Source organism: Zeugodacus cucurbitae, chromosome 2 (genome assembly GCF_028554725.1).
Source record: "Zeugodacus cucurbitae isolate PBARC_wt_2022May chromosome 2, idZeuCucr1.2, whole genome shotgun sequence".
In the NCBI taxonomy this organism is placed as follows: Eukaryota; Metazoa; Arthropoda; class Insecta; order Diptera; family Tephritidae; genus Zeugodacus; species Zeugodacus cucurbitae.
This window is the reverse complement of record NC_071667.1, coordinates 35,849,978-35,877,878: the sequence shown is the minus strand read 5'-3', so window position 1 is coordinate 35,877,878 and position 27,901 is coordinate 35,849,978. Positions and strand designations below refer to the sequence as shown.

The 27,901-nt window shown below is 35.2% G+C and overlaps 1 protein-coding gene and 1 long non-coding RNA gene across 6 annotated transcripts in view; one reads left to right on the top strand and one right to left on the bottom strand.

Annotated features, from left to right (window-relative positions):
* LOC105220076 (neprilysin-3) overlaps window positions 1–27,901 on the top strand; it is a 307,341-nt gene that overhangs the window by 84,619 nt on the left and 194,821 nt on the right. The gene's annotated exons all lie outside the window — the stretch shown is intronic.
* Window positions 20,888–23,490, bottom strand: LOC128919998 (uncharacterized). Its single transcript, XR_008470113.1, has 3 exons — window positions 22,801–23,490; window positions 21,076–21,136; window positions 20,888–21,011 (listed from the first exon to the last, which is right to left on the bottom strand). It is a non-coding gene; the product is annotated as an uncharacterized LOC128919998 (long non-coding RNA).

Sequence of the window (27,901 nt, the reverse complement as noted above, 5' to 3'; positions counted from 1 at the left end):
GCTAAGATATCTCACATATTAACCGATATATACGGAATAAAGCCCGCACATTATTAGGTATATGGGAGCTAGGGGAAGTTTTGATCCGACTTTAATCATTTTGGAACAGAGACACACAATTTGGAGACAAAAATTCCATCTGAACTACAATAAAATATCTGAGAGATTTGCAGATATTTTCGATGAAAAATTACCCTCAAGCACTGAATTATTCATGTAAATATCCGGGGCTTGAAAAATTATAGTCCGATTTCGAAAATTTTTCCAGAAATGAAGTACTTTTGTAAAGTTTTATTCCGCTATCTTCGTCGGTTCCTTATGTATATAAAGTGAACGAATCAGATGGAAATCAGAATTGAGTTATATCGGAAGTTGGCGTGTTTGTGAACCGATTTCGCCCATTTCATCTGTATTGTCAGGGTGTCAAGAAAATATTATATACCGAATTTCATAGAAATTGGTCGAGTAGTTCTTGAGATATGGTTTTTGACCCATAAGTGAGCGACGCCACGCCCACTTTCCATTTTGTAAAAAAATCTGAGTGCAGCTTTCATCTGCAATTTCTCATGTAAAATTTTGTGTTTCTGACGTTTTTCATTAGTGAGTTAACTCACTTTTAGTAATTTTCAACATAACCTTTGTATGGAAGGTGGGCGTGGTTATTATCCGATTTCTTTCATTTTTGGACTGTATAAGGAAATGTCTGAAAGAAACGACTGAAGAATTTGGTTTATATAACTAAATTGGTTTGCGAGATATATACAAAAAACCTATTTGGGGGCGGGGCCACGACCACTTAAAAAAATTTCATCCTAATGTGCCCCTCCCTAATGCGATCCTTTGTACCAAATTTTACTTTCATAAATTTATTTATGACTTAGTTATGACACTTTATGTGTTTTCGGTTTTCTTAGGCGTGGCAGTGGACCGATTTTATTCCTCTTCGAAAGCAACCTCCTCAGGGTGCCAAGAAATATGTGTTCCAAGTTTCATTAAGATATCTAAATTTTTACTCAAGTTATAGCTTGCACGGACAGACAGACGGACGGACAGACATCCGGATTTCAACTACACTCGTCATCCTGATCATTTATATATATATAACCTTATATCTAACTTTTTTATTTCTGGGTGATACAAACACCCGTTATGTGAACAAAACTATAATACTCTTGTGCAACATTTTGCCAGAGTATAAAAACGCGGTAAAACTATTGATCACGTCGGGTCAACAATTGTGGTGGTTATTGCGATAACCTTAAATGAAAGACATTAAGTATTTAAACTAATCTTATATTTGTCTCTTGTTACCAGAGTTTGTACCCACGGTCGACTGCACAGGAGAGCGAAGCAGCTCTTCTTCTTTTTCCGCGTTAATGCTTACGGCGCTTTCTTGGTCTGAGTCTTCGAGGACTGTAGCACCAGTGCGCCGTAAGATTGGTTTGGCAATAGAACTGCAATCACTGCTCCCGTTGCAGTGGAGGAGTGGCCACTGGTGACACAGTTTACGGAATCGCTGTGCCCGCCGGAGGTAGCAGCCTCATCTCCCACCGACGTTTGGGCTGATATCCCAGCTCGCTTTTCTTCCTCTTTGTTTTTCTCCAATGTTAGTTTTTTGAGTTCGGGGTCCTCTACCCCTAGCGTTTTTTACCTACCGCCAGGCACCTCAATAGCAATGCCCGACATCTTCCCCTGTGTGCCCTTAGCGTGCAGTATGAATCGTACATGCCGTCTAGTTAGACGGTATCTATGAAAGATTTCCCCTTCGAACCAAAAAAAAAAAAAAACCTTAGGGAAATTAATGGAATTATCATGCCTTAGCCAACCAAGCGGTAGCTTGAGTCCAATACAGTGCAAGCAGCACCATTTGAACCCATTGCCCAGTCGACACCCGAACGGAGGATATAGCTTAATTTTTGTCAACCTTTATATATATACAAATATACATTTCATTTAGCCATGCAGCGTATCAAAGATACATGCAGGAATAAAGGGATGTCCAACTTATTCCAGTGTGAGAGTGCCTCAAATTATTCGTTTATTTCGGTTAGCGATATTATGTTATATTAAATAACCGGTTTTCGAAATATAATGTAAATAAATAATAATGGTAAATAAAGTGAATTTCATAATTATGCCCTGAACAGGGTATATTAAGTTTGTCACGAAGTTTGTAACACCTAGAAGGATATCAGTTTTTAAGAAGCTGCTCATTTGTCGTTTGGTTTTTACGTTTGATATTGCGCTCTCACTTCCAGTGAGATGAGAGTTGTACATCTCTGATACATGTTTAAACAGTAATAGTGAAATTTTTATTTCAAAATTCCGAAAACTCAGTATTGGCACCTCATCTTCCATGACGTGTCTAAAAAAAGGTCTTGCGGTGGTCATCATAACTTATGATTGGTTCATCTAAAATCAATAAACCAAAAATATTTCGGTATAACATGGATAACGAACAAAGTAAAAAAGAAAATATTGAAATTTGAATTTTTGACAGAGTTCTAACAAAAAAATTCACTTTTTTGGTCCAATTTTCAGCATATATTGAGTCGATATAAATAGTTAATAACAATATAAAAAAATCCATCGTTCATTAACAAGATAATGTTATTCCAAAGATGTGTGCAAAAAATTGAACAAAATCGCTTCATAACTGTTTGAGATATCGTGTCCACCGACTTGAAAAATTGAGTTTTGAGATAAATGCGTTTAAAGTTTTATATTTGTACTGAGGTGGCATTGATGGACGGAATATTCTCGGATTTATTTGATATTTTTGGATAATATTTTAAACATATTCTACTATTTAATAAGACAATAATTTTTTTTTAAACCCACCTAACCCCTCTAAGTTTGTGGCATGTCTCACAAAAAAATTATTCCAATACAAACATAACAAAATATACACAAACAACTCGAAATAACCAATGAAAAAATGCGCATACGACGAACTAGAATGAGCATTTATAACTATTTGTAAGCATCTAGGCTTTGCAGAAGCTTAACTTTAAACCTCAACGGATGTTATTTGTTACCACTGCTCCTTCAGTTTTCCTGTTAGTGTTTTCGAGCTTGTAATGATATGTTTCATCGTTTTCCTAAAATATTGTATTTTCATTCGTCTAATAATAAAGCTTGTTTTCAGAAATCAAGAGTTTTAATTTTTCCGTTCGCTACTGTCATCACAGCTTTGGAATTTTATTTAAGTCTTCTAGTCTGTTTACACAATCCTACATAAGTAGAAGTGAGCGAATCTTTAAGTTCTTTTCAATGTGTGTGAGTTTTTTACTCCACAATCCTTCGTCATTTAAAGCTCTTTGTTCTGTTCTAGAATTTAAATTATTTTCTTTATTATTGAGCTGTTTACGTGGCTAACTTAATTGCATGCATTTGTGGGTTCTTATCGATTTCTTTTTAAATAAAAGAGTCATCTTTACACTAAGCTTCTTCGGTCGATCTGTTCAAGGCTGGTTTTAACAGTTTTATTATACACTCGCAATAAAGGTTCGAGTATTATTGTTCACAAAACAGTTGTTTGTAAATAATAAAACTACACGAGTTAGATATAAGGTTATATATATCAAAATGATCAGGATGACGAGACGAATTGAAATTATCTGCCCGTGCTACGGATAACTTGAGTAAAAACTTGGTACACATGGCCCTTGGAACCGTAGAAGGGTTGCTATTGAAAATGGGCCAAATCGGACCATTGCCACGGCCACAAATTAAGCTATACAAGTAAAATTTGGTATAAAGGATAGCAAAAGAAAGGGGCCCTTCCCTAAAAAAGTTTAATATTAATCTTTGTTATATATTACATACTATTTGAATCGTTCAATATCGGTCGTTTGGTTCAGTCTCTTTTATATTGGCTATTCAAAAGGTAAATTATTGAAAATTATGAAGTGAAAACTTTATGTGTGTTTCATACAAAGTGATCAATTACTGATTGAAATTGGTTACGATGCCAAGAAGGGGTCGCGCTAATTACGTACAACAGACCAATGTAATAGCGTTTTTGTATGATAAATCGATCTTAATTGCATTTTAATCGAGGAGAGGCCGGTTGTGAGCGCACAAATTTAGTTCTACGGCAAATTAATTTAAAATGAATTAAAACATAATAGAAATGTCGTATTTAAGGGGGGGGGGCGTAAGGTTTGACAACTTTTTTTCCATTTTATTATATTTTTTTTCTGAACCATCAACAAAACTTTGAATCGATTTTCCCAAATATGTCTTTTTTAAAGTCGGTGACCAGTCTACAGAAAAAACTACTCCATCGTTCGTTTTGAAATTTTGTACAAATATTCTACATATATATAATATTCTACAAATTTTAATTACTAACAATTTTACAATAACAAATAGGTTGATTTTTTCGTCTAAAATCGTCATTTTGGCTTGAAAATGGTACCAAACATTGAAAAATTGACCGCACAAAAACTATAATACTCTTTTGCAACATTTTGCCAGAGTATAAAAACGCGGTAAAACTATTGATCACGTCGGGTCAACAATTGTGGTGGTTATTGCGATAACCTTAAATGAAAGACATTAAGTATTTAAACTAATCTTATATTTGTCTCTTGTTACCAGAGTTTGTACCCACGGTCGACTGCACAGGAGAGCGAAGCAGCTCTTCTTCTTTTTCCGCGTTAATGCTTACGGCGCTTTCTTGGTCTGAGTCTTCGAGGACTGTAGCACCAGTGCGCCGTAAGATTGGTTTGGCAATAGAACTGCAATCACTGCTCCCGTTGCAGTGGAGGAGTGGCCACTGGTGACACAGTTTACGGAATCGCTGTGCCCGCCGGAGGTAGCAGCCTCATCTCCCACCGACGTTTGGGCTGATATCCCAGCTCGCTTTTCTTCCTCTTTGTTTTTCTCCAATGTTAGTTTTTTGAGTTCGGGGTCCTCTACCCCTAGCGTTTTTTACCTACCGCCAGGCACCTCAATAGCAATGCCCGACATCTTCCCCTGTGTGCCCTTAGCGTGCAGTATGAATCGTACATGCCGTCTAGTTAGACGGTATCTATGAAAGATTTCCCCTTCGAACCAAAAAAAAAAAAAACCTTAGGGAAATTAATGGAATTATCATGCCTTAGCCAACCAAGCGGTAGCTTGAGTCCAATACAGTGCAAGCAGCACCATTTGAACCCATTGCCCAGTCGACACCCGAACGGAGGATATAGCTTAATTTTTGTCAACCTTTATATATATACAAATATACATTTCATTTAGCCATGCAGCGTATCAAAGATACATGCAGGAATAAAGGGATGTCCAACTTATTCCAGTGTGAGAGTGCCTCAAATTATTCGTTTATTTCGGTTAGCGATATTATGTTATATTAAATAACCGGTTTTCGAAATATAATGTAAATAAATAATAATGGTAAATAAAGTGAATTTCATAATTATGCCCTGAACAGGGTATATTAAGTTTGTCACGAAGTTTGTAACACCTAAAAGGATATCAGTTTTTAAGAAGCTGCTCATTTGTCGTTTGGTTTTTACGTTTGATATTGCGCTCTCACTTCCAGTGAGATGAGAGTTGTACATCTCTGATACATGTTTAAACAGTAATAGTGAAATTTTTATTTCAAAATTCCGAAAACTCAGTATTGGCACCTCATCTTCCATGACGTGTCTAAAAAAAGGTCTTGCGGTGGTCATCATAACTTATGATTGGTTCATCTAAAATCAATAAACCAAAAATATTTCGGTATAACAGGATAACGAACAAAGTAAAAAAGAAAATATTGAAATTTGAATTTTTGACAGAGTTCTAACAAAAAAATTCACTTTTTTGGTCCAATTTTCAGCATATATTGGGTCGATATAAATAGTTAATAACAATATAAAAAAATCCATCGTTCATTAACAAGATAATGTTATTCCAAAGATGTGTGCAAAAAATTGAACAAAATCGCTTCATAACTGTTTGAGATATCGTGTCCACCGACTTGAAAAATTGAGTTTTGAGATAAATGCGTTTAAAGTTTTATATTTGTACTGAGGTGGCATTGATGGACGGAATATTCTCGGATTTATTTGATATTTTTGGATAATATTTTAAACATATTCTACTATTTAATAAGACAATAATTTTTTTTTAAACCCACCTAACCCCTCTAAGTTTGTGGCATGTCTCACAAAAAAATTATTCCAATACAAACATAACAAAATATACACAAACAACTCGAAATAACCAATGAAAAAATGCGCATACGACGAACTAGAATGAGCATTTATAACTATTTGTAAGCATCTAGGCTTTGCAGAAGCTTAACTTTAAACCTCAACGGATGTTATTTGTTACCACTGCTCCTTCAGTTTTCCTGTTAGTGTTTTCGAGCTTGTAATGATATGTTTCATCGTTTTCCTAAAATATTGTATTTTCATTCGTCTAATAATAAAGCTTGTTTTCAGAAATCAAGAGTTTTAATTTTTCCGTTCGCTACTGTCATCACAGCTTTGGAATTTTATTTAAGTCTTCTAGTCTGTTTACACAATCCTACATAAGTAGAAGTGAGCGAATCTTTAAGTTCTTTTCAATGTGTGTGAGTTTTTTACTCTACAATCCTTCGTCATTTAAAGCTCTTTGTTCTGTTCTAGAATTTAAATTATTTTCTTTATTATTGAGCTGTTTACGTGGCTAACTTAATTGCATGCATTTGTGGGTTCTTATCGATTTCTTTTTAAATAAAAGAGTCATCTTTACACTAAGCTTCTTCGGTCGATCTGTTCAAGGCTGGTTTTAACAGTTTTATTATACACTCGCAATAAAGGTTCGAGTATTATTGTTCACAAAACAGTTGTTTGTAAATAATAAAACTACACGAGTTAGATATAAGGTTATATATATCAAAATGATCAGGATGACGAGACGAATTGAAATTATCTGCCCGTGCTACGGATAACTTGAGTAAAAACTTGGTACACATGGCCCTTGGAACCGTAGAAGGGTTGCTATTGAAAATGGGCCAAATCGGACCATTGCCACGGCCACAAATTAAGCTATACAAGTAAAATTTGGTATAAAGGATAGCAAAAGAAAGGGGCCCTTCCCTAAAAAAGTTTAATATTAATCTTTGTTATATATTACATACTATTTGAATCGTTCAATATCGGTCGTTTGGTTCAGTCTCTTTTATATTGGCTATTCAAAAGGTAAATTATTGAAAATTATGAAGTGAAAACTTTATGTGTGTTTCATACAAAGTGATCAATTACTGATTGAAATTGGTTACGATGCCAAGAAGGGGTCGCGCTAATTACGTACAACAGACCAATGTAATAGCGTTTTTGTATGATAAATCGATCTTAATTGCATTTTAATCGAGGAGAGGCCGGTTGTGAGCGCACAAATTTAGTTCTACGGCAAATTAATTTAAAATGAATTAAAACATAATAGAAATGTCGTATTTAAGGGGGGGGGGCGTAAGGTTTGACAACTTTTTTTCCATTTTATTATATTTTTTTTCTGAACCATCAACAAAACTTTGAATCGATTTTCCCAAATATGTCTTTTTTAAAGTCGGTGACCAGTCTACAGAAAAAACTACTCCATCGTTCGTTTTGAAATTTTGTACAAATATTCTACATATATATAATATTCTACAAATTTTAATTACTAACAATTTTACAATAACAAATAGGTTGATTTTTTCGTCTAAAATCGTCATTTTGGCTTGAAAATGGTACCAAACATTGAAAAATTGACCGCACAAAAACTTCTTTTCGAGGTGCCTGCAAAGATCTCTAACTATAAAAGTTGTTGTAGATGGATTTAGAAATTTATGAACACAACGACCTAAGGAAGGCACTATCACATGTTGTAAACAATAAAAATTAAGTAATTATAATTCATTTTTAATTCCTCTATTGCTATTCGTTCCTTCATTCAAACTCTCTTAAAGCCGCTTTATCTTTCATTTCAATTTCTAATATTCTTATTCTCTCGTCAGATTTGCTTTTTTCTTTTTCAAACAGAAATTTTTGGTATTGCAAATCGAATTCGTTTTCTTTTAACCCTTTCATGTCCAATGTTGCCTATAGGCTTACTTACCGGCTTCTAACTCTCGTTATTTAAATATTTTTGACCAGCGGTTTTTTAAATTATGTAGACTTATGTGCTCTGCAAGCTTACAGTTACGTTTTTTGTTATGAGCTGTGCACGTATTCATTCAGTAGGCGTTCTCCGAAGAGTGGAATTGTCAAAATCGGTTTCGCGAAAAAAGTTATACTAAAGTGGTTATACAAACAGTGCTCAAAAACATAAAAAAATTGTTTTATTTTAAAACAAAATGAACAATATAAATAAGTAAAGATAAGAGAGTTATTTTAAAAAAATGCATGAGGAAAGTGTTTAGTTTATTTATAATAATCTAATTTGTGCCTATAAGCAACATCCTGTAACTGATGAACCAGGATACATAGGACTTTGAAATTTTTATCAGTTCATAATTGAGTTAACACTAATATATATCTGTCCTAAAAAAATTGTTAGCTCCGCCCATTTTAGTTCGGGCATGAGAGGGTTAAAGCTAGCTCTCTTTCTTTCATTTTGGTTTATATTTCTAACTTCACTAAACCTGAATGCATACTAAGCACATCGACAAAACCTGTCCGCGAATAAATGCCGATTTATTGTATTGCATGTAGCAGGGATAAAGGGATATTTAAATTATTCCAGTGTGAGAGCGCCTGAAAATTATCGTTTTTTATAACATTTTGCATTTTTAACCGATTAGACAAAATACTATTTTTTGGGCATTTAAATTAAAATACCCAACATTTACTACGGTTACAAATCATTATATGTTATACATATCAAACGTACTTACGCAGTAATAAATAAGGTTAACGTATTCACATGTCAACTGACAATTAAACAAATTTTTATAATTTTTCAGGAAAATATTTGTATTGTTTTAAGTTCTCATTAGTGATCTAACTAACTAAACGAGTTAAATTTAGGGTTATATATATCAAAATGATCAGGGTGACGAGACGAGTCAAAATCCGAATGCCTATGTGTCCGTCCGTCCGTGGAACGGATAACTTGAGTAAAAATTGAGATATCTTGACGAAACTTGATGCACATGTTCCCTGGGGTTGATTTCCATGAGAGGGTTGCTTTCGAAAATGGGCAAAATTGGGCCATTGCCAAGCCCACGAAATGGTGAAACCGAAAACACATTAAGTGTCATAACTAAGCCATAATTAAAGTTATACAATTTGGTACAAAGGATCGTCTTAGTAAGGGCCATATTTGGATGTAATTTTTTTGTGAAAGTGGGCGTGGCCCCGCCCCCAAATAAGTTTTTTGTATATATCTCGCAAACCAATAAAGCTATAAAAACAAACTTTTTGCAGTCGGTTCCCCTACGTACCCCACCATACACCATGAAAATTGTTGAAATCGGATGGTAAGCACAACCACCTCCCTTACAAAGGTTAGGCTGAAAATTACTAAAAGTGGGATAACTCACTAACAAAAAACGTCAGAAACACTTAATTGTACAGAAGAAATAGCAGAAAGAAGCTGCACTAAGATTTTTTTTACAAAAGGGAAAATGGGTGAGGTGTTGCCCTTTTATGGGTCAAAAACCATATCTCAGGAACTGCTCGACAGACTTCAATGAAATTCGGTATATAATATTTTCTTGACACCCTGATGACACGTATGGAAAATAAAATCGGTTCACAATCACGACAACTTCCCATAAAACTCAATTTCGAATTCCATCTTATTCCTTCACTTTATAATATATACATAATGTACCAATGAAGATAGCGAAATAAAACTTTATGATAATTTTTCACCGAAAATATCGGTAAATCTCCCAGATATCTGACTTTAATTCAGAGAAAATACCAATTAATCGGCCTTGGTATCGGCATCGGCCAGTATCGTCCACAAAATTAAGCATCGGCCATATTTGGCCGATTCTTAGCCGATTACACTACTTCTTTCGGATTACACTAAAATACATTTTTTTCACATTTGACTAAACTAACAATTCATCATGGTGATAATTTAAGTCTAGTATAAAGAAATTCAACAATTTTGGATTAATGAAAGTTTTTATTTAGAACTGCTAAAAACATTCGATTTATGTCAAATATGTACAGTTTTGTTTAAAGTTGTTGAGATTTTGAAGATAATGTCATTATGTCACCATTATAGAAGCATTCGTAACTAGGTTAATTTATTTTTAAAAGTTTGGCATAGACAGGGTCACGTAATAATCACTTGGTGCTGGCCTGGACTATAATAAGGTGCATGGAAAAGAACCTCCCAAACAAGCTTCTGAAGTTTCTATTGAGTCACTATCACTATTTGCCGCCTTTCACAATGTGAGATATAAATGACAAAAGTCATCTCTTTGAAAATAACGGATTATTTTTACTAGACCTACTATTTTCGAATAGTGGCGAATAGCGAATCCCCAACTTCTGACATGATTCCGGCCGAATGAGTAACTGTAACACAAAAATTTAAAAAGGTTATTAAAGTTGAATATATTCCCTATACAATGACCTACGATTATTGAAAGATATCAAACATTAACAAAATGGCGTAGTTCTGAATAAAATTTCGATTTTTAAATGCCAAATTGACAATTTTCCAGAAATCAAAAAGATCGTACGTCATTGTATAGTAAATATATTCAAGAACATTCAGTTTAAATTTGAAGTTGATCGGTCAATATCTCGTTGAGTTATGATGTCAGTAATTATGTGAAAAGTCGTTTCGAGAAAAACGCGTTTAAAGTTTCGACTATAGCGGCTAATACATGTGAGCGATTGCTCTTTAGAACGCTGCCATTCATAAACTATTCAAGATACGGCCTTGCCTTTCACAGGATATTTTTGAAATTATAAACTTTCGAATAAGCAAAAAATAAAAAATCGATTTTTTGAAAATGTCACATGTATGGGGTATACTTAAAGGAAAAAAGCTATATTGCTGATTGCAGATTCGCTTTGAGAAAACGCGAATAACTTATTTGTTCTATCAACATATATATATATATATATATATTTGGCGTAGGAACCGCTTTAAGCGATTATAGCCGAATCCACCAGAGCGCGCCACTCATTCCTCCTTTTTGCTTTTTGGCGCCAACTGGAAACACCAAGTGAAGCCAGGTCACTTTGCACTTGGTCTTTCCACCGGAGTGGAGGTCGTCCTCTTCCGCGGCTTCCTCCAGCGGGTACTGCATCGAATACTTTCAGAGCTGGAGTGTTTTCTTCCATCCGTACAACATGACCTAGCCAGCGTAGCCGCTGTCTTTTTATTCGCTGAACTATGTCAATGTCGTCGTATAAATCGTACAGCTCATCGTTCCATCGTCTGCGGTATTCGCCGTTGCCAATGTTTAGAGGACCATATATCTTGCGCAAAACCTTTCTCTCGAAAACCCCAAGAGTCGTCTCATCGGATGTTGTCATCGTCCACGCTTTAGCGCCATACATCAGGACGGGAATAATGAGCGACTTATAGTCCGAGGCTCGGTGTTTGTTTTCATTGGGGAGATTTTTTTTATGTGGTGGGTCCCAAGCCCTACGCACAACCGCACAAGCGGGCTTCGCCTTCTCACTTTAGCTCGCCTCCAAACGGATGTCTGTTAGCTACCCGGGGGATACTTGGTCTAAAACCGGAAGTCGTGAGCTGCTTGAGTCATATGCAAAAGAATCGTTCCTGGCCACTCCCAAGTGAATGGCAATCAGAAACTTTCCTCACTTGCGTGAACTTCTACATATGACCCCATCCCCCAATTTATTTAGTTTTGAATATTAATTAAATCACTAAACAATATTTACATATGAATTGAGTTGTTTACCTATTTTGTGATGTTATTTGTCTTTGTTTTTATTTTGTTACTATACTAATTTACTAAATAATGTTGTTGATGAAAGAATCGGCATCGGCATCGGCCGATTCTTTGCCAATTGGCCGATTAATCGGCATCGGCATCCGCATCGGCCAAAATTTTGGTATCGGTCGGACACTAGTCTCTGTACCAGAAATGGTTAAAATCGGATCATAATTTCCCCTAGCTCTCATATAGCTAATTATGGGATTTTCAAAAATACGATGGGCTTAATAGCTTAATATGTGAAATATCTTAGCCAAATTAAGTAAGCATATAATCTTAGATATAATGTATATTGGTGATGAAAATGAGTGAAATCGATTCAGGAATTACCTCAGACTATATACTATATATGATGATTTTACAGGGTGATAATATATGGGTCAAATTGTGTGTTATCTTAATAAAAACATAACAATAAACTGCGAGTGTGTAAAATGTTCGGTTGTACCCGAATTTCCTTTCTTGTTTTAGTAACATTTCAATCTGGACGTTCCAGTTTCCCAATTGCGAAACGTCAAAACCTACTGATTCCAGTCAACTGTCAAAGATTTGTAGGTTTGGACGTTTGTCATTGCGCTCTCACTTCCAATAAAAATAGAGTTGCACATCTCTTTATCTCTGGCATGTAGATTCTGCTTTCAAAACGAACCGTCGAATTCTGACAAGCTCGTTCTTTTATATAGGATTGGCGTAAGTGCCTTGCCTTTAGGCTTACTTTTTATACTCTCGCAACAAATGTTGCTAAAGAGAGTATTGTAGTTTTGTTCACATAACGGTTGTTTGTAACACCCAAAACTAAAGGAGTTAGATATAGGGTTATATATACCAAAGTGATCAGGGTGAAGAGTGGAGTTCAAATCCGAATGTCTGTCTGTCCGTCCGTCCGTCCGTCTGTGCAAGCTGTAACTTGAGTAAAAATTAAGACATCTTGATGAAACTTGGCACACTTATTTCTTGGCACCATAGCAAAATACCATAATGAGCAAAATCGGACCACTGCCACGCCCACAAAATGGCAAAAACCGAAAATACATAAAGTGCCATAACTAAGCCATAAATAAAGCTATAGAAATAAAATTTGGTATGAAGGATCGCACTATGAAGGGGCATATTTCGATGTAATTTTTTTGTGGAAGTGGGCGTGACCCCGCCCCCTACTAAGTTTTTTGTACATATCTCGCAAACCAATAGAGCTATATAAACCAAACTCTCTGCAGTCGTTTTTTTAGCCACTTTCTAATACTGTCCGAAAATGAAAGAAATCGGATCATAACCACGCCTACCTTTCATACAAAAGTTAGGTTGAAAATTACTAAAAGTGGGTTAACTCACTAACGAAAAAAGTCAGAAACACTAAATTTCACATAAGAAATGGTAGATGAAAGCTGCACTCAGATTTTTTTACAAAATGGAAAATGGGCGTGGCGTCGCCCACTTATGGGTCAAAAACCATATCTCAGGAACTACTCGACCGATTTCAATGAAACTTGGTTTGTAATAGTTTCCTTACATCCCAATGATATGTTGTGAAAATTGGCCAAATTGCTTCACAACCACGCCTACTTCCTATATACCAGAACTTTGAAGACGATCTGAATCGTTTACATTACAATATATAAAGTAAGCACTAGTGATGATATCGATGCAGAACTTTGCACAAATACTATGTTTACAGTGTGGCAGCCCCATTCTAAAAATCGCCGAATAGGTTTTTAAGGCCCCATATATCGAACACAAGGACCTCGGTGCTTCTAACCTAATATTATGGTTTCCAACTTTCAATGGACTTTATACAATATATATGACGAATATGTGGGTCAAATTGTGTATTATATAATATAAATAAAGTTAAATAAATAAATTGCGAGAGTATAAAATGTTCGGTTACACCCGAACTTAGCCCTTCCTTACTTGTTTTAAATTTATTTATTTAAAATCTATCAATTTGACAAGTCGCTTATCATTCCTGTCCTGCTTTATGGTGCAGAAGCTTGGACGATGTCAACATCAGATGAGACGACACTAGGAGTTTTCAAGAGGAAAATTTTGCGGCGAATACCGCAGACGATGGAACGATGAGCTGTACGAGTTATACGACGACATTGACATAGTTCAGCGAATAAAAAGACAGCGGCTACGCTGGCTAGGTCATGTTGTCCGAATGGACGATAACACTCCAGCCCTTAAAGTGCCGATGCAGTACCCGCCGGAAGAAGCCGAGGAAGGGGAAGGCCTCCACTCCGTTGGAGGAACGAGGTGGAGAGCGACCTGTGTTAAGTCTTCGAGTTGTATCGCTATTATCCAGTAGAGCTATAGCCAGAACATTTTCATGACCATGTAGTCTCTCAACATACCTTGTGCTTATACTTTTTATTTCTTCTTTAACGTATTTAATATTTAAATCTTTGTGTATTTGATCGTTTGTTAAGACCAAGGGGCGTCAACAATAAGTCTAAGAGTTATAGACTGATATCGATGAAGGACTTCAATATTTGATTGACTTGCAGTACCCCATAACTGGATACCATAGGCCCATACAGGCTTTAATATTGCTTTGTAAAGTCGAACTTTGTTCTCCAAACTGAGCTGCGATTTTCGTCCAAGGAGCCAATTAATTTTTTTAGTTTTTATGTTGAGTTTATTTCTCAAGCCTGTGGCTTTCCCAAGTTACTTTTCGATTCATATCGAGTCCGAGATACTTTGCGGAATCACTATGACGAATTTGTGTATTATTTTAAAATACCGGCGGACAATCTCCTCTTCTCAAAGCAAATGTGACGTGTTTCGATTTCTCAGTATTTACCTTTACTTTCCATTTCTTGAGCCATCGTTCAATTTCAATTATTTAATTTTGAATAACTTGAGTTACAATTATAGCTGTATCATCAGCATAAGTGGCTACTTGAACATCATCGACAACAGGGAGATCAGCAGTGAATATTGTGTAAAGGACAGGTCTCAGAACACTGCACTGTGGGACACCAGCACGGATACTGTATAGTTTTGACGTTTCTCCTTCCATTTGAACATAAAAGTGGCGATTGTTTAAATATGATTTCAATAAGAGAAAAAATGGAGCAGGAAGTAGTTTTTTCAGTTTATATAACAAGCCTGGATGCCAGACTCGGTCAAATGCTTGTTGTATATCAAGAAATACTGCCGCAGAATACAGCTTTTTCTCGAAACCACCAGTAATTATATTCACTATACGATGGCATTGCTCTGGAGTCCCATGACCTCTCCTAAACCGAAACTGATGTTCCCGTATTATATTGCATTTATCCAAAACTGTTAACAATCTACTCAGAATTATTCTTTCGAATACTTTAGAGAATGTCACCAGCAAGCTAATAGGACGGTAGGACGACAAAATATTTTCGAGTTTGTTTGGTTTTGGGATCATTATAACCTCCGCACATTTCCATTGTGTAGGAAAGTGATGTAACCGTAAAATTGCATTATAAATTAGTGCTAAATATATAATACTCTTTTGAGAGAGCTACGAAAATACTCATACGTCAAGTTTAGCATAGCCTGGTGACTTTTTTTGGTTCAGTTTGGCGAATTCTTTTTTAATTTCAGAAACAGTTATTTTACGAATTGGAAGACACTTTTGACAAGGTACATCCAGGAACTCTATTATTTCAGTATCTTCAGATGCAAGATTTGAATTTGGTTGAAACGTTGAGTGTAAATGTTGTGCAAATGCTTCAACCTTATCTATGGCAGTTTTACACCAATCTCCGTTATAATTACGTATGGTAACATTTCGCTTTGTAGGTCGCTTTAAATATTTGGTAGTTCTCCAAAGGCTGTATTCATAGTCTTTGGTGTTAGGATCCCGACTTTTGAGAAACTCTACAGTTGCTTCATTTCTTATTTCATGTAAGCGTTTTTTGCGTTGGTTTGATGTATTGTACCTTTTTTTTATATATGGGACACCTACTGGTTTGCCAATTTTTCCGAATTTTCCGTACAGTATTCGTTGCCGTAGTTTTGGCTGGTGCAGTATTCCTCATATCTCCTTCATGAATGATGTTTCTAAATGTTTCCACAGCCGTATCCACTTCTAAATCAGTTTTAAGAGAAATATTTGTCTTTTATTTGCCATCTATCCAATCTTTAAATAACTAAATATTTGTCTTAGGTGTGACAATTGATAATTATAATAGGCGAATAGTCTGAGCTCAGGTCATAGCTGTCAGAAATATCCAGATGATGTCGTGATACTCCAAAATAAACTGCAAATTCCAAAATATCTGGTATTTTACGGGGGTCTGATGGCCAATACGTTGGTTTCCCTGTAGATATTGTTGAAAAATTGTTGGTATTTATGCATTTGTATAGCTCCCTTCCCTTGGGATTTGCCAACCTTGATCCCCACCAAGGATGTTTGGCATTGTAATCACCACCAGCAATAAACTTACAACAAAGTTTTCTAAACAAATTGCAGTAGTCTTGTTCTTTGAAACAATATCGTGGTGGAAAATACAACTGAACAAACAGTGATATTAATGACATGCATTTAACATTAATGCAAGCGGCCTGTATACCGTTTTCATTAATTATTTCCATGACATTATATTTAAGACGCTTTTAATTAATATTGCAGAGCCTCCATGAGCTCTATTATCTGGATGATTTGCAACAATTAGATCATATCCATGAATTTTAAAGTATGACCTATTTGTAAAATGTGTTTCTGGTATCAAAAATATATCAATGTAATTAGATTTGAGGAAAAGTTTTACATCTTCTGTGTGATTGGAAAGCCCATTCGCATATAGCAATTCGAATATCTACTTGCTTATTTTTGATGTTAACAGAGATATTATATTTAGGAGATTGTTTGTTAATTCAAACTGTTTTGCCAATAAACCTTCGATTTTTTCGAAAGGGTCCTCGTCATTTAAACTTCTGTTTTCATGTAGAATTTGTGCATAAGTTGGGCGGCTTCTCCTATCGTTAAAATCATTTGTCCTGCGAGAAGTTGAAACATTATATTCCTGAGGAGTTTTACTTGATTGTTGATTATAGAAATTACTATTAGGCTTCTGCTTTGTAACTAATTCTTGATAAATTTTGCAGCCCTTATATCTAATTTTGTAAGCAATTAACACATTTGGCAGGCAAATCCTTGTCTTTCTGGCCCTCTATGGCTGGATGGGACATAGAACATTTAACGCATCTAAATGTCTTTGTACAATACGTCTTGGTATGTCCATATTCTTGACATCGAAAGCATTGTACTACATCCAGTGGCGAACGCAGGAAAAAAAATTGGGGGGGGTTTAGGTAAAAAGACAATGTTTCATTATTTTATTCAGAAATTGAAGTCTAATCTTCTTTTATTTTGGGCCATAACATTTAAAATCTCTTCCTCCGTCACGTCTATATCTCTATGGATATTCAAGAGAGCCATTCCGTTCAGGCGTGCTTCTCCAGTTTTATTTCTTAAATATGTTTTAAGCCTGCGAAGTGAGGAAAACGAGCGTTCACCTGAAGCGACAGATATAGGGATTGTTGCTCCAATCTTTAAAAAACGATGCACTGTTTTGAAAATGTTTGCATCGCAACAATTCAACGCGACTAAAAAAGTTTTGGATCTCTTTGTTTGATTTAACCAGTTCCTGAAAATATATTCAAAATTTTAGTTAGAAAATTTAACCTGAAGAAAAGATTTTTAACCTTTTCCACATTCTAAATTCAGCAACGAAATCATCGGGATCTTCTACATCAGCGGTTAAGTAAGACACTCAAGTATTTTTTTTCAAATAGCATAATTTTTTTATACTCTCGCAACAAATGTTGCTAAAGAGAGTATTATAGTTTTGTTCACATAACGGTTGTTTGTAACACCCAAAACTAAACGAGTTAGATATAGGGTTATATATACCAAAGTGATCAGGGTGAAGAGTGGAGTTCAAATCCGAATGTCTGTCTGTCCGTCCGTTCGTCTGTGCAAGCTGTAACTTGAGTAAAAATTAAGATATCTTGATGAAACTTGGCACACTTATTTCTTGGCACCATAGGAAGGTTGCTTTCGAAAATGAGCAAAATCGGACCACTGGCACGCCCACAAAATGGCGAAAACCGAAAACACATAAAGAGCCATAACTAAGCCATAAATAAAGCAATGGAAATAAAATTTGGCATGAAGGATCGCACTATGAAGGGGCATAATTGGATGTAATTTTTTTGGAGAAGTGGGCGTGGCCCCGCCCCCTACTAAGTTTTTTGTACATATCTCGCAAACCAATAGAGCTATATAAACCAAACTTTCTGCAGTCGTTTTTTTAGCCACTTCCTAATACGGTCCAAAAATGAAAAAAATCGGATCATAACCACGCCCACCTCCCATACAAAAGTTAGGTTGAAAATTACTAAAAGTGGGTTAACTCACTAAAGAAAAATGTCAGAAACACTAAATTTCACATAAGAAATGGCAGATGAAAGCTGCACTTAGATTTTTTTACAAAATGGAAAATGGGCGTGCCGTCGCCCACTTATGGGTCAAAAACCATATCTCAGGAACTACGCGACCGATTTCAATGAAACTTGGTTTGTAATAGTTTCTTTACATCCCAATGATATGTTGTGAAAATTGGCCAAATCGCTTCACAACCACGCCTACTTCCTATATACCAGAACTGTGAAAACGATCTGAATCGTTTACTTTACAATATATAAAGTAAGCACTAGTGAAGATATCGATGCAGAACTTTGCACAAATACTATGTTTACAGTGTGGCAGCCCCATTCTAAAAATCGCCGAAATGGGACCATAGGTTTTTACGGCCCCATATATCGAACACAAGGACTTCGGTGCTTCTAACCCAATATTATGGTTTCCAACTTTCAATGGACTTTATACCATATATATGCCGAATATGTGGGTCAAATTGTGTATTATATAATATAAATAAAGTTAAATAAATAAATTGCGAGAGTATAAAATGTTCGGTTACACCCGAACTTAGCCTTTCCTTACTTGTTTAATTTAAATTTATTTCACAAAAGTTTGCTCATGGAACGAAAACTGAAAGTCATAATAAATGAGTTTTTATTTTTCCTGTATTATGATTAACAATAAACTCTAAAAAAAAAATAATAGAAACCTTATTGGTGACTTTTCAGTTCAGAACTAATTTTCAAGAGAAGTCCATTTTCGACTCACAATTCCCCTTACATCTAAAAAAATCCAGTTCAGCAGCCACTTTTAACACCCCAAAACACCCCCTGCGTTCGCCCCTGACTACATCAGTTACTTTTCTGGGAGGGTCTACTTTAATAACTGCATTGCTTAAGTATTTTAGATCATATATTTCTGCATTGTTGTTGTGCGGTTCGAGATTAATAAAAAATATATTCAATGGATGCTTAGTAATGCGACTCCTAATATTGCTAATATTTCTTAGGCAATGTATTAACTCTTCAATTTCACTTTTAATTGAGTCAATTGGTGTAGAAAAATGTAGATTTTTAAAAACAACTCTAAAAGAACGCTCTTTTTTTAACTGGTATGTGTGAAATAAAACCTTATCTTTCTTAAGTGTTGTTATAAACTTTCTGTAACTATCCACAAATTTAACCATAACGCGTATTTGTCCATCTCGTGTAAAATCTTCTTTGGAAAGATTTTCGATATATAATTTTGCATACCCTTAATATCGTTAACGTTAGCCAGAATTATTGGCGGAGGCTTCGGAGTAGTATTTCACTCAGTTGATTCATCTTTGTCTTTTCGTGTTTTCTTCTCATCATTTTCAGTTTCCTCTTTATCCTCCTCTGTCCCCACACTGCTATCAAGAATAGCAAGTTTAGCAAATCGATTTGAATTATTGGATGTTCCAGGTATTGGGTCTTACAATAGTTTTTTCTTTGAAACGTTTGGTGAGCTGCAAATAGGTCGTTTGTTTATCTTTTTTGTCTCAATTCTTTGCCAATCCATAACAACTTCAATACCGCTGTCACTACTCATGATGCTAATTTTAGCACATATGCACCAGGTAGGCTGATGAACTGATAATACCTGAGACAGATCTGTGATATGTGTATCACCGGTTTTCCGAATTTTGTTTGAAAGCAAATGGTGTTCCGTACTACAATAGAGTTCTAGAAACCATTGAAATTTTGTGGTGTTGTGAAATGTACTACAATGGATTGCATTGAACACACCGAAAGCTTTAATATGTTTTCTGACATTTTGACATACAGAAAATAAATTAAATTCAAAATTAATTGAAATCAAAAAACAAAATTTGAAAAAAATTATGTGAAAAATATGTAATATGTATGTAATAATATGTAATATGTAATAATTATATTGGACAATAATATTTTAAGATTGCTTGAAGTTATAACTAAGTCATGATCAATTTTGCTGCCTGTTATTCATAATTACATTTTGAAAATTACATAATTACATTTTTGAATTTATTTGTATCAGCTGATAAATGTAAACATAGTAAAATATACTACATGTATGTCACTATGCTGGTATATGGTTTCTTGAGCTTTTATTGTAGTATACATCTTAGTACAGAAACCATACATATGTCTATCTTAGGCATAACGGAGGTTTGTTAGTTTACTTATGTTATTGGTGCTTTTTATTGAGAAAGAATAGGAAGCAAAACTCAAAAAATAGTAGCATTTATCACAACCCTTCAGTTCGGCTCACCAGTGAAACACTAGTGAGTTCACTACTTACCGGTAACCACCACTGGTTACCCCCCATAATACCGGCAATACAATTCACTCATGAATTTAACACGGCGATGTCATTGACGGTAACCAGTTAACACTACTCACTAGTGATTTCATCACCCATACTTCGCTAGCTACTTCACCACATAGCGCTGAATATATTTCAATAGCTACCTCGCTACATATATTCGGTTATAATTCACTACCTTTTTCATTACCTACCTTTATTTCAGTGGATACCATAAATAAATAAGAAACACAATATATTAAATGGCAATAAATTTAAAATATTAATTTTTATTATAATTTTTTGTTTACAATTTTTATTTACCATTCGTATTGTACTCTTGAAAAGCGTCGGCCAATGAGATTATTTACCCATCCTATTTGTTAGGAAAGACTTTATCTGAAAAAAGAAGATTGTTATTAAGGATTTGTTTATTAAAAATTAATTAAATTGCATAACTTACTCCACGCTGTTCTCCACTTCCCAATGAGAATTTCAATATGATTGCCATTTTTGACCTCTAACTATAAAGAATTATACATATATATTATTAAAATTTTTAGGTAAATAAAATTTTCAAGGGGATTCTGTTTCTAGGTGATATTAGAAAGAAAATAAACGTAAAATGAAAAAAATCCACTTGGCGCTTTTTTTTGGCAGCGAAAATAAGATTTTTATAGAAGATGCTTGAACAAATAGCTACTGATCTCAAGCTTGCCAACATCGTTACTGGTCTAATGGGACATATAGTTCACATCCGTGTACATGGTGTGAAATATCTCATCTTAATCTCAATAATTGTGGACCCGCTAGGACAACAGAAAATTGTTTAAACAACTTCAGAAGCTGGTGCTCGAAAGGGAAAGTTTTTAAACATTCTAAGTTCTTTAAAAATTGTGTAAACCCACCTCTATTTTTGGCGAACGATGAAGTCCTACATGTCATCCCTCCTCCAAAATTACACTTATTATTAGGTGGTGTTAATACTTTATTCAAACGAATGATGTTGGAAAACGAAGAGGTCAGTGTACAATGGGTCAAAAAATGCAATGTTGAACGTCCGTGTACATATGGATCCCCGACTTTTGCAGGTAATGCATGTAAAACTTTATTAAATAAGATAGACGTATTAGATGACATGAAAAGTTTGAGTTGCGCAAAATAAGTTGATACGTTTCGAGCTTTGACAAAAGTCGTTGACGGATGCTTTTCAATCGAACTATCGACGCTTTTGAAAAGAGTTATGAATCCCATGGAATTCCAGTTACACTAAAGATTCATGCGATATTTTACCATGTATCAGAATTTTGTACGAAAGCCAATAAGAGATTAGGATACTTTAGCGAACAATCGTGTGAGTCTGTTCACGCAGATTGCAGTAAAACTTGGGAAAGGTGTAAAGTCCTAAAGAGTCATCTTGAGTACTCCAAAAAATTATTACGCGCAGTTTGCGATTACAATAGTTTGAACTTGTGATTAATATGTGAATACTTATGAGAAATAATGTAACTTTGTTTGCATTTTTATCTTTTAAGTTGCGTTACATTATATTTTATTGTAAAAAACACTTCAATAAAAAATATTGATAATTAAGAGATTTTGTTCATAATACAGATAGTTTATGTCTTCTAAAAAAATTTAATATTTCTGTTAATAATTCTTTTTCTTGATTAAGTTGGTCTTAAAAGTCGCAAAATTAAAAAACTATTGCAAAATTTTACAATTTTCAGAAAAACATAATTTTAGTACCACAAACAAGCTCTTTTTGACAGCTGACATTTACTACTTCCAAAATATTCTGGAAACTTTGGTTTTAAAATGCATTGCTAGGGTGATAATATTATTTTTCAAAAGAAGCTATAGATCAAAGTTTGAAAATGAAGCAAAAAATCTTATTTTCGCTGCCAAAAAAAAAAGCGCCAAGTGGATTTTTTTCATTTTACCTTTTTTTTGTTTCTAATATCACCTAGAAACAGAATCCACTTTAAAATTTTATTTACCTAAAAATTTTATTTAAATTCGCTCCAGAGCACCGTGCGTATTAATGAATTCACATATGTATAATAATAGTATGAATATATATTATATTCACTAAGTTGTAATATTTTTTTTTGCGCATGCAAGCACTCTCAACTTAAACATGTAGGTACATGCATTGAGTTTTGTGCCAGAATGATCTAATTCTTACCTCGCAAAGACTTATTTCCTTTCCTACTGCTGCCACGCTTCTCGTCATTTTCACTTTTTTGTTATCACTATAAATAATTTATACTTTTTTGTTTATTAATTCTTTATTAACTTTTTAATAATGAATATGTATATTAAAAAATCAAAACACACAACCGCGACGCGAAGTCAATTGAATAAACCACAAGACTGTTTGGTCGAAAAACTAATGTTCCAAATTACATAGAAACCGCCGTTTTCTTATTTTTTTAATACAGTGAATCATGGTTTCAATGACCGATATGTAGGCAAACACAATAATGCCCAATAATTATTCGCAACTTGTACATACTGTACCAGATCTCTCAAATGTGCATTCCCACCCTTATTTGTCGCTGATATTTTACTGAGAGTACTTATTGAGAACAACGTACTCTAGATCGCGCTCTCTTCTCTCTCAATCTCGCTTATGTACTATTGCTTCTCTGCATTACCTTGTTGTCCTGAATTCACTAGTTACTTGTAATATATGAATTCACTAGTGCAATTCACGAATTCATACCAGCCGTACTGCAGGGAATAAACACGTCTTTGCACTTTCACAATCCGATGATGACTGTTTAGCCTTACTAACGACCAATTTTTCTCTGATTACTCAACGGAGCTACATACAGCTACTCACACTGAAAATGGGACACTACTAAAAACTACTTATTTTGTATCATTCATGTTAAATATCTCTTATATATGCAGTAATGTAGTCGAATTTTTTTTTTATTTTATGTCATTACATTGAAACTTAACTAAAATTACGTTTTTGATTTTTTGTTACAGTTAGATTTTCAAAATATTGGCATTTTTACATATTCATCTAGTTACTCTATGCTCACATTCAAAGTGGGACACGTGCAATTTTTTTAAAGTACCGCTATTTTCCGGACGCTGCAGTCGGCAATTTAGTATAAAATAAATTAGTGTGTTGTGATATTTTATTGTGTTCGGATGTTAATTTCTTCAAAATGTCTCAAAAGCGTCAGACTACAGTCGAAGAAAGACAGATTGTAATAAATAATTATAAAAACAACATATCGGTAAGAGAAATATCCAAAATAGTTAATAAGAAGAAGAGCACGGTATTTAATATCATTAAGCGTTTTAAATCCACTAATAATATTGAAAATAAAAAACGAAATTGCGCTGGTAGATGCAAATTATCCGACCGCGACAAGAGATATTGTTTAAAACAAATCAAGAACGATCCACTCTTGTCAGCAGTTGACGTAAAAAATAAGTTAAAGGAAATAAAAAATGTAGATGTTAGTGCTGAAACAGTTCGACGAGTCTTTAAGAGTGATAATTTTCACGGCAGAGCATGCCGCCGAAAACCGTTAATATCTCAGAAAAATCAACAGTTGAGATATGATTTTGCTCGAAAACATATGAATGACAATACAATGTTCTGGTCCAAAGTAAGTTTAATTATTTTAAATTTTACCTAACTTTTTTAATTCTCTCGTAATCGCTTTAGGTTCTTTTTACAGACGAAACCAAAATAAATCTCTTTGGGCCGGATGGAAATAGATTTGCTTGGCGGAAACCTCGTACTGAACTTCATGATGCGGCGATTAAAAAAACAGTAAAATATGGCGGCGGGTCTCTTATGATATGGGGGTGTATGTCTGAGTCTGGAGTCGGTAAAATACACTTCGTCAACGGAATAATGGACTCTAAGTATTATATTGATATTCTTAAAGAAACTGTGAAGGAAAGCGCCGAAAATCTCGGCATAAAAGACGACTTCGTGTTTTACCAGGATAACGATCCGAAGCATAAGTCTTGGATTGCGCGAAACTGGCTGCTATATAATTGCCCGAAAGTACTGGAGACACCTCCCCAGTCTCCAGACTTAAACGTAATTGAGCATTTGTGGGCGGAATTGAAAAAACGAGTTGCCAAACGTAGAGTGAAAAATATTACCGCCCTGAAGGACGCTGTGAAGGAAGAATGGTATAATATTGAACCAGAATTTTGCAAAAAATTAGTGGGAAGTATGCCCCGACGTCTGCATGCTGTGATTGCCAGCAAGGGGAAGTCAACCAAATACTAATCATGCGTCCAAAGCAATATTATAATAAAATAATTTTAGTGTCCCACTTTAAGAGTGAGCTTCACTTTAAGCAATGTTCAAACCAAAATGTAAATTATTTATTTGTTTTATGAAATAAAAGGAAAAATTGTTTTGTTTTGTCTTTAAATATTATTAATAAAATGAATTATATTGAAAATAAACTTAAAAACTTAAGCAAGGTTTCAATTTTGAGTTTAAAATATAGGAATTGTGGACTTTTCGTAGTGTCCCATTTTCAGTGTGAGTAGCTGTATCTCAGTTCTTAAATTCGTGATTTGTCTAGCTTTATCTACTGCAGTAAAATACAGTAGGACTGCCATTTATTTGAGAACTCTTGCAACATGCTGCAAAGAGAGTATAAAAGTTTTGTACACAGAACGGTTGTAAGTTATAAAACTTAACGAGATGTCTGGCCGTCCATCCGTTCGTCTGTCCGTGCCAGCGATAACTTAAGTAAAACGTATGATATCTTAATGAAACTTGGTACACAACAGAGAACGGCATTTACTGAATGAAAAACATTCGTACGCGCTCAACAGCCGAATAATCACAGTGTTCGGATCAGCCGATCAAACTTGCCTGAGCTCACATTTTCGTTGTTGATTTTAAATTCACTCGTGTGTGTGCGATTTTTTGTTTCACTCCGAGTTTGTTCGGCTCGTTTTCAATATAATGATTTCTGGCGCTTGGTCATTCGGTTCAACAATCATTGTTTTGAACAAGAACAACACTCAACTCGCAAAAATCAACTAGTATGATTTTCCTCATGCGCGCAGCAAGCGGCACTTTTTCTGCACAGATGAAATGTGAGAAGAAGAACAAGGCAAGCTACAACAACAACTGCATAGAAATTGTTACGGTACATGCAGTCGTAACGCTCACATCGTGTCGTCTTGTCGCTAATTGTTTACTCATAATCGATCAACTTAAATTGAACCGAATGATGCTTTCGTCAACACAGGCTCATTTTATTGATCGCTGACTTTTGTTCAGTGAGTTGAATTGAGTGAGAAATTTTGAACCGAGGACTCAAAATCCAAAGAATGATGTGTACGGCAAATTGAATTGATTTTTACTCATTACTCTGTTTTTTTCAGTGAGTTGAGTTGAATGAAAAAGTTCGCGTATGAGTAAATCAAGAAAATAGTGATTTTTGCAGTTCTCTGGTACACAAATACCTTCGATCCATTAGAGGATTGATATGGGCGAAATCGGACCATTGCAACGCCCACAGAATGGCGTTAATGGAAAAGCTATAACAAAACCACAAATGAAGCTGTGAAAATCAAATTTTGTACGGAGGATCAAAATAGTGAGGGGCATTTTACATATTATATTTTTCAAAAACTAGCAGGACACAGTCTCCTTTCGCATCCGATTATACATCATGAAAATGGGTGAAATCGGATACTAACCACGCCCACTCCTCCCAAAAAATGTTATGTTGACGTTAGAAACACTATATATCATAGAAGAAAAGAGCACTCAAATTTAAAAAAAAATTTAAACTGGACGAATAATTTTCAAGAAATTCCGTTCATAGTAACATGAAGTCGATCTGTATGTATCGTTCACATTACAATACATAAATAACATTGCTGGTCTTAAAATCGTCGAAATCGGACTATTACTTTTCAAGACCCCATATACCAAACATGGGGACCTCAAAGATTGGCCCTAATATTTTTTTGAAAACATCGGTCAATCTCTCAAATGTTAATCAGAGTGTGTCTCTGCACCAAAAATGGTTAAAAATGGGTCATAACTCCCCTTGCTACCATACATAAAATAATAGGTTTTTAAACATTCGGTGGGCTTCATACATATCGGTTAATATGTGAGATATCTTATCAAAATTAATACAAATCTTAGATATATTGTAGCTCACGACTTCCGGTTTTAGACCAAGCATCCTCTGTGCAGCCAACAAATAGCCGTTTGGAGGCGAGCTAAAGCGAGAAGGCGAACCCGCTTCTGCATAGAGTTTGGGACCCACCACATAAAAATTAATTACCGAAGAACAATCAAAAAAAGCCTCGGATGAGAAACCAACTTTTGATGACGACCTCTGCAAACGTTTTAAGGATCACGATTTGAGGGCATGCACCTGGAATGTCCAGACCCTTAAATGGGAAGGTGTCTCTGCCCAGCTGGTTAATGTCCTCATAAGTCTAAAGGTAGACAGCACCGCCATGCAAGAATTGTGATGGACGGTTCAAGGACTTTTTTGTTCGACTTGCACTCACTTTCTCTGGAACAGTGTAACGGCATTTCAAACCCGCTGCGTACCGCTGCAGCCGAAACAATCGGATTTCGGGCACGACAAAAAACGAGCTTTTATGATGACAATTGCCGTCTCGCAGCGGAGAGAAAACATACTATCATTTTAACGTTGCAAACGACCACAACACGTGAGGGATGGGATAGATACCGAGAGCTGAGCCGAGAGACAAAAAAGAAAGAGAAGCTGGCCGACATGGGTAATGCTCGGAAATTTTATGAAAGATTGAAGCGACTTAACGAATGTTTCGAGACCAGAGCAGGCAGAGACCAATGTGGTAATAAGGAGAGGTGGTAATGAATAGAAATTACCCGCTTAAAGAACAACAAAGCGGCGGGGGTCGAGGGATTACCGGCCGAGCTGTTCAAATACGGCGGCAAGAACTGATAAGGTCCATGCATTAGCTTCTTTGCATAATATGGTCGGAAGAAAGCATACCTGACATGGAATCTCAGTGTACTCTGCCCAATACACAAAAAGGGAGACCCCACAATCTGCGCCAATTACCGTGGGATAAGCCTCCTCAACATAACGTATAAGGTTATATCGAGCGTACTGTGTGAAAGACTAAAGCCCACCGTCAACAAACTGATTGGACCTTATCAGTATGGCTTTAGGCCTGAAAAATCTACATCTGACCAGATCTTCACCATTCGCTAAATTTTGGAAAGGACCAGTGAAAAGAGGATCGACACACGCCATCTCTTTGTCGAT